The following is a 13592-nucleotide window of genomic DNA, read 5'->3' as shown; positions in this document are numbered from 1 at the left end:
CAGCAGTGGTCTGTGTGGACATCGGAGACCGCATCGACCTCCGCGATGCCGACCTGGCAGCAGGGTCAGTGGCCTGCCCAGTGACCTTACTGGAATGCATGGGGCATGCTGTTTATGCCAGTGCCCTTCTCACACCACTCTTCAGTGATGCTTCAGAAAAACAGCCTCCGGCACTGACGGCACCAGGATCGGTGCATGGAGTGGAATCGGACACTGGGGTGGAGGACCGAATATCCATCCCTAAAGCCCCTTCTCCCACGGGGGATGATGCACCAGGCCCTCCCTTGGCGTTTCAGTCGTCCTCTTCGTCACCCGACGAGGCAATGGCTGGACCATCACATGCAAGACCACCGGATGATTTCAAAGAGCATCAAGCCCTGCTCCGAAAGGTGGCCACGAACTTGAGCTTAGAGGTGGAGGAGATGACGGAGCAATCGGACACCTTGTTTAATGTGCTTTTGGCAGCACCTCCCCTCGAGTTATGCTGCCAGTATACGAAGGTGCCCTATAAATAGCTAAAGTCATCCAGCAAACTCCATCCCTCCCACTTCCAGAAGGGCTGAAAAGAAGTATTTTGTCCCGGCCAAGGGGTTCAAATACTTCTATACTCGTCCGCCCCCAGGTTCACTGGTGTCTGTGACCAACGAGAAGGACAGGCAGAGGCAGACCAGTTCTACCACTAAGAATAAAGAGGCCAAGAGGCTGGACCTTTTTGGAAGGAAGATTTATTCAACGGCCAGCCTTCAGTTCAGGTTGGCAAACCACCAGGTGCTTGTGGGAAGATATAACTTTAATCTGTGGGACTTCCTAAGAAAATTTAAGGATTCTCTGCCCCAGGACTTGTCCCAAGAGTTCATAGCCCTAGTAGAGGAGGGCATGACAGCAGCCAGATATTCTCTCCAGATGGCCTGGGACACAGCCGACGCGCTGGCCAGGGTGGTTGCATTGGCCATGGTTATGAGGCACAGTTCATGGCTTCAAACCATAGGCCTGTAACAAGAGATGCAGTCCTCCCTTCAGGACCTCCCATTTGATGGGAACGGACTCTTTGCAGAGCAGACAGATGTGAGGCTGCATGGGCTCAAAGACATGCGGGCCACCCTCCGTTTGCTGGGCATACATATGCCACAGACGGCGAGGAAACAATTCAGGCTGCCCCTGCCTCCTAGGCTTTGGCCATCTCGGCAGGGCTCTGCTAGGAGAAGGGACAGAGACACAAATTTCAGTTACCACCATCCCTCCACCTCCTGCTCACCAGCTTAGCCTGGCCCAGCAAAACACCTGGGGGGCCAGAAGCGCTCGTTTTGATGGCGCACTGGAGAGCGACACCCCAGTCATCATGGATCCGCCTTATCCCTTTCTCAACCATTTACATCCCTTCCAACTGGCCTGGTCACAATTCACATCGGACCGCTGGGTGTTAGAAATCATATCTCTGGGACACACCTTGCAGTTCTCGGCTATACCCCACTCCCACCCTCCTTCCCCATCCCTCCTCAGGGACCCTTCTTATGAGCTACTCCTCGTTCAGGAGGTAAAAAACCTCTTGCAGATGGGGGCGGTGGAGGAAGTCCCTTGGGAAATGAGGGGGAAAGGATTCTACTCCCGCTACTTTCTAATCCCAAAAGCCAAAAGAGGGCCTAAAACCCACTCTGGACTTGTGACAACTCAACAAATATCTCAAGAAGTTAACGTTCCGCATGGTCTCCCTGGCCTCCATCATTCCCTCCCTGGATCCGGGGACTGGTATGCCGCTCTCGACCTCAAGGATGCTTATTTTAATATTTCCATTTTCCACAGACATAGAGTGTTCCTCCGTTTTTATGATGGGCCAGCGCCACTTCCAGTTTATGGCACTACCCTTTAGTCTCTTGTCAGCACCATGGGTATTCACGAAATGCATGGCTCCAGTAGCCGCTTACCGGAGACGTTGAGGGGTCCAGGTCTGTCCTTATCACGACAATTGGCTCATCAAGGGCAGATCGCAGGATGAAGTGCAGAGAAATCTCGATCTGGTGTGCTTCACCTGTCTTGACCTGGGCCTGTTAGTAAACGAAAAGAAATCTACCCTCATACCAGTGCAACAAATAGAATTCATAGGGGTGGTCCTCGACTCTATGCAGGCCAGAGCCTTCCTTCCAGAGGCCCGTTTACAAGGCATGTCAGACTTGATCTTTCATATACAAGGACACCTGTTCACCACCACATGGACCTGCCTGAGGTTATTAAGCCACATGGCAGCTTGCACTTATGTGGTCTCTCATGCCCGGCTCCATCTCCGGCTTCTGCAAGCACGATCTGGACCTGGTAGTCAGAGTACCGGTCCACATTCGGTTGTTACTGAAATGGTGGTTGGACCCCGGGTTGGTGTTGGAGGGAGTTTCCTTTGCGGGCCCAGGATCATCACTGACCCTGGATTCCAACGCCTTTTGACCTGGGCTGGGGAGCCCATCCGTGTGAACTCAGCACACAAGGCCACTGCTTGCGGGATGATCATTCCCTCCACATAAATGTCAGGGAGCTCAGAGCAGTTTGCTTGGCCTCCAGGCTTTCCGGTCCCACCTGGAGGGTTACAAGTCCTGACAGACAAAAAGCAAGGCAGGGCCAGGTCATTGGCCCTTTTCCAGGAAGCTCTCTGGCTCTGGGACTTCTGTGTGCACCATGCCATTCATCTCGTGACTGCGCATCTTTCGGGGACCAGGAATGTACAAGCAGATCACCTCAGCAGAACCTTCTCATCTCCCCATGAATGGTCATTCCATCCCAAGGTGGTCAGCGTGATCTTCCAAAGGTGGGGAACTCCTCCAGTGAATTTGTTTGCGACTCATCAGAACAGGAAATGCCACGTGTTTCGCTCGATTTTGGGGGCTTGACAGAGGCTCCCTGTCGGACGCCTTCTTACTCCTATGGTCGGGGGCTCTGATGTATGGCTTCCCACCAGTGCCATTAGTGCACAGGGTCATCATGAAGATCAAACAGGACAGGACGAAGATAATCCTGATAGCCCCGGCTTGGCCTCGCCAACACTTGTTTGGCACACTGCTGGACAATTTGGTGGCAGCCCCGTTGCAGCTGCCTCTCTGGCCGGTTCTTCTGTCCCAGAACCACGGCAGTCTCCTTCACCTGAACCTGGCAGCGCTGCACTTGATGACTTGGCTACCGCATGGTTGAATGCGGAGGAGCAGGAGTGCTCGGCCCATGTCCAACAGGTTCTGTTGGGCAGCAGGAAGCCCTCCACCAGGGCGACCTACCTGGACAAATGAAAACTGTTCACATGCTGGGCCTCGGACTAGGGTATAAGGCCTGAACAGGCCTCACTGCTGCCAATCCTGGACTTCCTTCTACATCTCAAGCTCCAGGGCTTGTGCCTTTCATCGATTAAGGTCCACTTGGCCAAGATATTGGCATTTCACCATCCGTTCCAGGGCAGGTTGATCTTCAATTATGGCATGACGGTCTGATTTCTAAAAGGTCTGGAGCGATTCTACCCCCATGTCCAGGACCCTGTCCCTACTTGGGACCTAAATTTAGTGGTGGCGTGACTCATGGGGGGGGCCCCCTTCGTGTCATTGGCTTCCTGTTCCCTGCTTCTACTCTCCTGGTAGCAATATCGCTGTCCTTTCTGGTGGCGATATCGTCTGCCTGGAGAGTCTCTGAGATCAGGGCCCTTACCTTGGAGCCACCTATACGGTGTTTTTCAAGGATAAGGTCCAGCTGCAACTGCACCCAGGCTTCCTGCCCAAGGTTGTTTCACGTGAGCCAGGACATATTCTTGCCTGTGTGCTTCCCAAAACCTCATCAGTCTGAGGAGGAGTGTAGATTGCACTCTCAGGATGTCAGGAGAGCACTAGCCTTTTACATTGAAACGACTAAGCTGTTCCGTAAGTCAACGCAGCTGTTTGTTGCAGTGGCAGACAGAATGAAATGTCATTCGGTGTCTACCCAGAGGATTTCATCATGGATTTCAACCTGCATCTGATTTTGCTATGAACTGGCAAAAGTGCCTCCACCAGCAGTTGTAACTGCCCTCTTCACTAGGACTAGCCTCCTTGGCGGCCTTCCTGGCCCAGGTGCCAATTCATGATATCGGCAGGGCCGCTACCTGGTCGTCCATTCACACGTCTCACACTGCACTTACCTGTCAAGCCCAAGATTATGTTGGCTTTGCTAGCGAAGTGCTGCAAGCCACACGACTGTGAACTCCAAGCCCACCTCCCTGGATACTGCTTGTGAGTCACCTAGAATGGAATTGACACGAGCAAGCACCCAAAGAAGAAAAAACGGTTACCTATCTTTCATAACTGTTCATCTTTGAGATGTGTTGCTCATGTCCATTCCATTACCCTTCCTCCTTACCCCTTTGTTGGAGTTGCTGACAAGAAGGAACTTAAGCTATGGCTACACTGGCACTTTACAGTGCTGCAACTTTCTCTCTCAAGGGTGTGAAAAAACACCCCTCCCCCCCCGAGTGCTGCAAGTTACAGCGCTGTAAAGCGCCAGTGTAAACAGTGCCCCAGTGCTGGCAGCATGCTGTAAGCTAATCCCTTCATGGAGGTGGAGTAACTGCAGCGCTGGAAGAGAGCTGTCCCAGCTCTCTCCCAGCGCTGGCACGCGACCACACTTGCACTTCAAAGCACTGCCGCGGGAGCGCTCCCGCTGCAGCTCTTTGAAGTTTCGAGTGTAGCCACGGCCTGAGAGGGTGTAGGGCCAGTGGTGCCTGATATACCAACACAAGAGCACAACACTCTAGGTGCCACAACTGACCCTGCGGATACAGCTAAGATAATATCTCCGAGAACTGTGCACGGGGGCACGTACATACCTAGAATGAAATGGACATGAACAACGCATCTCAAAGAACAACAGTTATGAAAGGTGGTAATTGTTTTTTTAGTAGGGAAACCAAAATCTGAGTGAAATCCCAAGGAAAAGTACGACACTTCTGAGCCTGTTTATTGATGATTCACAGACTTCAAGTGGAATTGTTCTGTTTCTTTAGAAGTCCAAAAAGAGAAGAAAAAGGTAGTAAAACACAGAAGACAACGATATACATGTTTTCTGCCTCAAATGCAAAGCTCCACCTATTTGAATAAGGTCCGTGTAATTCCTAGTGTATATAAACATATGGCCGACTGTATAGGGCACTACAGATAAGAGCCTTCATTTTTAATTTCCTGTCTGTTGTCAGTTTAAGATGGACCCTTAATGTTATTGTAATGTGGTTCTGAGTGTTCGAAATATACCAGCCCTGTATCAAGGGGAATTAGTAATCTGTTTTATCTGATGAATTGCAGAACTCTTTCTATTCAGTGGTCTTACAGTCGTCAGTTTTAACAGCATATGGCATGTTTCACTTACCCAGTGGTTGTGCCCCATTAAATCTCTGTTTCTGGTCACTTTGTCACCAGCTCAGCTTTGAAGCGCTGCTGATTAGCCTGAAGGGAATGGAGAGAGTGAGTGTAGTAGAAAATTAAAACTAAAACTCCTTTAGCAAATGCACAACTTTCAAGGTAGTGATGGATTATGGGATTGTTGCCACAGGTGGGGTAACAGATAAAGCTTATTGGCTTTTAGTATTTTATTTGTACATTTGGTGATGTACAGATAAAATTCATGGCTCATCCTAACACACACATTAAATTCCTCTCATGCAAATAATTTATTCTTTTATAAATGAATAAATGCTTGTCAGTCTTCTGCTGTGTGAGTGAGGAGTTGGTGGCAGTCTTGTTTGTACAGTAACAGGCTGAGTTTTGCACTGTGCGTTTGCCCTACTGTTTTTGACAAGCGATCTGGCAACTGGTTAAGTCGATGTTCTGTGCAGTCATTTTGGAAAAGAAGCTCAAGCACCACTGACTGGTCACCAGTCCATTTTTGTTTTAATTTGTTTTAGCAGAGCAGCTTGTTGGCTTTCAGATTTGATCCATCTTGGGTTTGATTCTATAAATTTTAAAGTTAGCGTAGAAAGCAAATAATAGTAGCAGTAAGAGGTAGAGGGTGTCTAGTGAAAGAGTCTCTAGAACTGGACAGGAAATGCTCCTATTAAAATATGTGGTATACTTTGGTTCCTAACTCTCCTTCAGTCTCCTATATAATTATTATTACATTTTACCGATCCACAAGTATCTTCTAAACACAGTAGATTCTTAAACTTCAGTATTTTTACTGCCTAAGTGCAAGCTACTTCTCTAGCAGCTAGTTTTCTCCAAATAATCATTCTTTGTTAGATTGAGCAGTATACTCTTAGTTTTATTTTGCTATATTAGTCAAGGAAGGATGGATGGATGGGTTTTTCATTAAATGTTGTTTTTTACAAGATACTATAATTGGCATTTCACTCAGTGTTTAAACTTTCTAGCCAATCTGAGGCAGATGCAACCTCTTGCTTATTGACAGCTGTGCATGTTGCTATGGAAACTCAGTGGGGACTATCTGCCAATTGCTGTTCTGGGGACCACACCTGGCTTATTTGCATTCAATTTAAGTTGTGGGAAATTCAAAAGAAAAAAACGGGGAGCATTGACTAGCCACTGGGCAGCCAGAAAAGGCTTGTCATTTTGAGACTGTCGCACTGGACAGGAAAGCTGTTCTTATTCATCTAAGTTCCTGCAAACCCACTCAGGGGTTTGAATTTGGTAGACGTTTTGGGAATGTGTATGTGGATTTTGACCATGTGTTGAGAGTGGTTTTGAGATTTAAATTTGCTGCAATTTCACATATTTCTGTACCATTCTCTCTCATTTTTTAAATCCTAGCAAATTTCATTATATGCTCTGCATTTTTAATAGGAGATTTCAGAATGACAGGGAAGGACTGCAAAGTGAGTGTGGGTTACAGGTCTTTTCTGTCTTTATGAAATTGCATTTCAGTCAATAACTCAGTGCAACATTAGAATGTTAGTGTGATATCAAGTACTGCTGGGAAATTAAGGGGGAATCTTCTTTTACATTTCTCTTCCCCGTTTACTGCTGAAATCCCTCCTCCCTCAATGGTGACCATCATGACTTCTTACTGAGAGGGCAGTGGAACGGTTCCAAGAGGTGCCAGTACCACTGCTGCCTATTTGAATGGTCAGCAGCTATGTACAGACATTGATGTTGCCTGACTCCAGACACCATATGATTTCTATAGGCAGAGGGGTGGTAGGTTGGCATCTCTGATTTGCTACTTTGATTCTTCTCCGATCTTTCACAATCCTTGCACATTTGGCCTTGCCTTCCTGTGCCAATTCTGGACTACGCGATTTTCCTACTGACTGGTGGAGATTGGATACAACTGAGCAGACTAACACTGTACATTGACTTGTTCTTTGTGTTTTTCCTCTGCTGATTTTTGTCTCTAGCAGGTGAAACTGCTGTTGCAGTTGTGCTGTAGGGTTGACAAGTTGGCTTAGTCCTTCACTGGAGGGTTGTTATGTTCGAGACTTTTTTTTAAATACCAGATTGACAGGGCTTTAGGGCCTGGCGAAAGGTCAGATACCCTCTCCACCTTTGCCAAATGTAAACTCCTGCTAGGCTTTGGAGGAAATTATTAGTCTGCCTGTACATGTTCTCTACGCTGCATCCTGAACTTTTTTTCTTATTGTTCTGATCAAATTTGGTTCCTGATTCCTCGTAGGATTCAGACTTCAATTCTTAGTATTCCTATTGTAGAATTAAGTTGTTTTATTGGGATACAGACTTTTCAAGGTGATCCTCCTGTCTAATTTGCTGTAGTTTCATTGTGCAACTGTAGAGCTTTTAGTACCTGTTTTGAAATAATTCTGTCATTCTTTGAATTCTCTGGAATCAGTCTCCTTTCTTAAGCCAAGTCTATGCTAGGAAAGGTTTGCTGATAATAGCTATACCAGCAAACTCTCCTAATGTAGACACAGCTTATACACCAAAAAGTGCCTTTGCTGATATATTAGTTTCCCAAGCAAAAAAGGAAGATGTCAGCTAAAGCACATGCATGTTGGTATAACTATATCAACAGTAGGGCTTTTGCTGGTATAGAAATGTCTTTGCAGAAACATCACAATGCTAGCCAACCTTACCATACTTGTTCTGTAGCCCTGGCATGTAAATGGAGTGGAAACAGTCCCTGAAAGAGAGGAAAACTGGGAGCTCAATGTAAAAATGACAGAAGTAGAGAGAAGGAAAAGGGAAAGAAGGCAAAACAAGTGACACTTAGGTATCTTTTATAGAAAGTTTTCTTTCATAATGTTATAAATAAAGAGGCGTGCGCATGGTGATGGGGATGTGGTTACAACATGTTAGGTCAGAGGTGGGCAAACTACGGCCCTCTGGTCACATACGGCCCGCGGGATCATCCTGCCCGGCCCCCGAGCTCCTGCCCCGGGAAGCTCGCCCCCGCCCCCTCCCCTGCTGTCTCCCCTCTCCTGCAGCCTCAGCTTGCTCGCTCTGCTGCCAGCACAATGCTCTGAGCGGCAGGGCTATGAGCTCCTGGGGCAGCACAGCTGCAGAGCCCAGCCGGACCCGGTGCTCTGTGCTGCGTGGTGGTGGTGGCGGTGACATGGCCTGTCTCCAGCCGGGCGGCGCAGCTGTAGCACGCCCAGCCACTGGTGCTCCGGGCAGCACGGTAAGGGGGCAGGGAGCGGGGGGGTTGGATAGAGGGCAGGGGAGTTCGGGATTGTGGTCAGGGGGTGGGGGTGTGGCTAGGGGTCGGGTTAGTCGGGGGGGTGGAACGGGGTTGAATGGGGGCAGGGGTCCCGGAGGGGCAGTCAGGAAGGAGTGGGGGTTGGATGGGGTAGCAGGGGCAGTTGGGAAGGGGTTCCGGGGGCAGTCAGGGGACAGAGACAAGGGGTGGTTGGATGGGGCAGGGGTCCCAGGGGGGCCATCAGGAATGAGAGGAGGGGTTGGATGGGGCAGCGGGGGTCCGGGGACGGTCAAAGGACAAGGGGAGCAGGGGTGTGTGTGGATGGGGCAGGGGTCCCAGAGGGGCCGTCAGGGAACGGGGGGGATTGTATGGGCAGGAGTCCCAGCCGGGTGGGGCACAACTCCCTCCCCTAACCAGCCCTCCATACAATTTACAAAACCCGATGTGGCCCTCAGGCCAAAAAGTTTGCCCGCCCCGTGTTAGGTCCTTGCTGTGCTGCAAAATAAAACTCTGCTTTACTTCAATCATGGGACAGCTGTGATCCCCTACATCAGTGTGTCAACTTCTGTTCTTTGGAGAGGTCTGAATTCCATTGTTGTTAATGGTCCATAACTGGGGCATAAATTTAGGACTACGTTACCCTCAGGCTACAGTCAGTTGATCTGCTTATGTTAATGGGAGGTTTGCACAAAAATCAAGATGAGAATATAGTTAATGTAGTAACTAAATACTTTATTATCTTTCTGGAATCTTAATGTTATTAAATAATAATAATCTGATACCCCCTTTTATTTTCCCACAACAGTGAAAAATTAAATTGATAAAAATTGTGGGGGGGGGGGGGACTTAAAACCATAATGTTGCCCAACTGTGAACATTTAAATCAATAAAAATATTTTAAAAAACTTAAATATTTTTGAGTGATTGCACATGTCCCCTCCACTTCAGGTGTGTGTGAACCCTGTGCACTAGAGCCAGAGATGCTTTTCCCTTAGCAGTACCTGTCAGGGCGGTGCATGCACCTTTAACAGGCTCATGCTATTGACCAGGGGTCGGCAACCTTTCAGAAGTGGTGTGCCAAGTCTTCATTTATTCACTCTCATTTAAGATTTCGCGCGCCAGTAATACATTTTAATGTTTTTAAAAGGTCTCTCTCTATAAGTCTATAATATATAACTAAACCATTGTTGTATATAAAGTAAATAAGGTTTTTAAAATATTTAAGACGCTTCATTTAAAATTAAATTAAAATGCAGAGCCCCACAGACCGGTGGCTAGGACCTGAGCAGTGTGAGTGCCACTGAAAATCAGCACGCGTGCTGCCGGTTGCCTACCCCTGCTATTGACTGATGATATAAAGGGCAGAGCAGCCCCTGACCCCTCTCAATTCCTTACCACCCATAATTGGAGACTGAGATTGTGGACTTGTTTGTTCAAATTTTTCCCCATTTATCAGTGGTTTTTCTGTATCTTTGTTTAGTGGTACTCATTTTTATAGTATGTCTAGTTTTTCTTTCATTCTTGGTTGTTTGGCATTGAGTCCCTTTTAATGGTCAGGTGTTAACTCTTGGTACTGGGGCTCCTTGGGCTCCAGGCTTTAAGTTCTGTGCTGGTTGCAAGAAGTCTAGGCGGATGAGTGACCTTCACTCCAGTTGTCTGAAATGTCTAGGTGAGAGCCATGTTCGAGACTGCTGCCAATTGTACAGAGAATTCCAGCCATGTACAAAAAAGGATAGGGAGGTGAGACTTCCCCATGTTCTTATGGAGGTTCCCTTTTGTCCACCTTTGGAGCGTTCTAGAGGGTGTGAACAGTTTTACACATGCTCTTCACCAGGTTCCTTAGTGGTGTCAGTGGTGAATGAAAGGTTATGGCAGGATCGACCTTCTACCCCAAAGTACAAAGAAGTAAAAAAACTAGATCTTTTTGTTAGAAAGGTTTATTCCACATCTAGGCATCAGAATCCTGTCTCCAACCACCAGGCTTTATTGACTAGATACGATTTATCATTTTGGGATAAAATGCTGAATGCTTGGATAAGTTGCCATAGGAGACCAGGCATGACTTTCAGGCCATGATAGAGGATATTGAACTAGGGGCTAGAACCTCACAGCATGAAGGAGGGCTGCTTGCTGATTCGGTGGTTAGAGTCACAGCATCCGGAATAACTTATGTGCAGATTTACGTGGCTGCAGTCTTCCGGTCTCCTGCTTAGAAGTTCAGCAGAGAATCCAGAATCTTCTCTTAGAATCCTATTGTCTTCTCTTAAAAGACTGATGAGTTGTTACATGGTCTCAGGAATTCCAGAGCTATGCTGAAATCCTGGGGTATTGACATGGCTTTTCCTAAAAGGAAGCCATTCTACTCTTCAGAGGTACCCATTTTATCTACATAAGCACCCTGATCAGTTCAGAAAATGGGACGAGACACAGGAGGAGATGACCACCTCCTCTGCCTCTTTCTAATGCAGGTTCTTTGACAGATGCTGTGGCCTCTGAGCCAGGTTTCAGACTATTTTGTTGAGGACAGCTCGCCTACTAGAGATTCTCCCATCCCTGTTTTTCCAACAGGTGATCTGATTTCTTATGTGGTTGGGCCCTTGTTATCACTGGTGAATTCTAAGCAGCATGGAACTGGGATACAATTCTTGCCTTCCTTCTCACCACCCCCTCCTGGTTCCTCTTCAGGGACCATTCTCGGAAGCCTCTTTTTCTCCAAGAGATTTTTTTTTTTTTTTTAAACAAGTGGAGCCATAAAAGAAGTTCCTCCTCTCCATTGGGGAAAGGGTTTCTAATCCTGGTATCTTTTGATTTCAAAGGCAAAAGGAGGTCTCAGGCCCATTCTGGACTTTTGAGATTTAAACAAATACACACAGAGAGCACAATTTCTTATGGTCACCCTGGCCTCCATCATCCCCTCGCTAGGTGCCAGCAACCAGTATGTTGCCTTTGATTTGAGGAACTCATATTATCATATGGCTATCCACCAGAGTCCCAGGAAGTTCCTAAGACTTCACAACACTCATCAATTTGCAGTCATGGCCTTTGGGCAGCCCTATGAGTTTTTACAAAAGGCATTGCAGTGGTAGCAGCATTTTTTAAGAAAAGCAGGGGTGCAAGTGTGTTTCTGCCTGGACAACTGCCTGGTTTTTGGATTCTTCCAAGCACCAGTGGAAGTCAGTCTCATCAAAATCCAGTCTGTTTCCCAGTATCTGGGCATGGGGATCAATGAGGACAAATCAGTTTTTTCTCGAGGGCAGAGGATAGAACTTTATCCGCAACTCTACAGTAGCCAGGGGGTTCTTGCCACAAGCCAGATTCCAGACCAGGGGTCGGCAACGTTTGGCACGCGGCTCGCCAGGATAAGCATCCTGGCGGGCCGGGCCAGTTTATTTACCTGCTGACGCGGCAGGTTTAGCCGATCGCGGCCCCCACTGGCCGCGGTTCGCCATCCTGAGCCAATGGGGCGGCAGGAAGCCACAGCCAGCACATCCCTCGGCCTGCACCACTTCCCGCCGCCCCCATTGGACCGGGACAGGGAACCTCAGTAAGTGGGGGCCGCGATCGGCCGAACCTGCCGCGTCAGCAGGTAAATAAACTGGCCCGGCCCGCTAGGGTGCTTACCCTGGCGAGCCGAGTGCCAAACGTTGCCGACCCCTGTTCCAGACAGTGCTACATGTGTGAATTTCAAAGCCATCTGCTCAAAACAGTAAGAAGCTGTCTAAGACTTCTGGGACACATAGCTTTGTGCACGTACATGACTTGGCATGCCAGACATCACTTCAGAAAGTTGAAGTCAGCTTATTCTCCATCTCATCTTCCATTGGACATGCTGATTTGCTTACCTGCAGGAATCGTAGCCTCTCTAGACTGGTGGATGACAGTTCCCTTCACCCCTCTTCTCTGGATTGGGAAGCTCACCTATGGAGTCTATAGACTCAAGGTCTGTGGACAGATCAAAAGCTTGCCCTACACATAAATAATGAGTTGTGGGCATTTCACCAGACATGTCAGGGTTCCCTCTTTTATATCAAATGGGCTACCTTGCATATCCTCATAGACAACACTGTTGTAATGTTCTATGTGAACAGACAGTGAGGTGGCCCGATCAATTCAGCTCTGTCAAGTACAGTAGATCTTTGGGACTTTTTGTATTTGCCGTGCAGTACATCTCATAATCTCCCACCTTCCTGATGTTCAGAAGAGCTTGGCAGATCATCAAAGATGAATGTTCAGTAAAGACCATGAATGCTCTCAAACCAGACATTGAGATTCATCTTTCAATCATGGGGGGTTACAGAGAGCGATCTATTCGCCACTTGGCTGTCCTGAAAATACCAGGTTTTGTTGCATGGCGGGGCACAGTCCGGACTCTTGCTTTTCTTTTGTGGAAGGGAAAGCTGCTGTATGCTTATCCTCCTATTCCTCTGATCCACAAAGTGTTGTGCAAGCTCAAACAGGACCAAGCTTGCATGATCCTGATAGCGCTATCCTGGCCTCTTCAACATTGTTTCTCCAGTGTGCTGAACCTCTCTATCAGGAGTCCAGTACCACTACTTTAGAAACTTTACATAATATCCCAGAATCCCAGTCAGATGTTGCATTTCAACCTGTGCACTCTTCATCTTATGGCTTGGATACTCAGGGGTTAATACCTCAAGAGGCTGCATTTTCTGTGGACTGCAAAACATCATTCTAAACTGCAGGAAGCTGTCCAACAAATATGCTTACCTGATTAAATAGAATCTCCAGCTGGTCCCAGCGGAATGGTATTTTGCTGATCCTAGCCACTATCCATCATATCCTGGATTTGCTTCACCTGAAGCATCAAGATCTTTGTTCTCTGCGTTCTAGTGGTATCTCCTCATTCCATCTACCAACAGAGGGCAGATTGGTGTTTTCTAACCCTCAAATTCTTAAAGGGTTTGGACAGACTGTACCCCATATAGTGAATCCCACTCCTCCATGGGACTTGAATTTGGTACTGGCTAAACTGA

The 13592-nt window shown here is 47.7% G+C and overlaps 1 protein-coding gene across 2 annotated transcripts in view; it reads left to right on the top strand.

Annotated features, from left to right (window-relative positions):
• The window catches only part of POU2F1 (POU class 2 homeobox 1), a 187449-nt gene that overhangs the window by 66165 nt on the left and 107692 nt on the right, over positions 1-13592 (top strand). The gene's annotated exons all lie outside the window — the stretch shown is intronic.

The sequence above is a fragment of the Trachemys scripta genome, chromosome 1, assembly GCF_013100865.1.
Source record: "Trachemys scripta elegans isolate TJP31775 chromosome 1, CAS_Tse_1.0, whole genome shotgun sequence".
Lineage (NCBI taxonomy): Eukaryota > Metazoa > Chordata > Testudines > Emydidae > Trachemys > Trachemys scripta.
The sequence above is the reverse complement of the archived record's forward strand: the minus strand, read 5'-3'. Positions and strand labels throughout refer to the sequence as shown.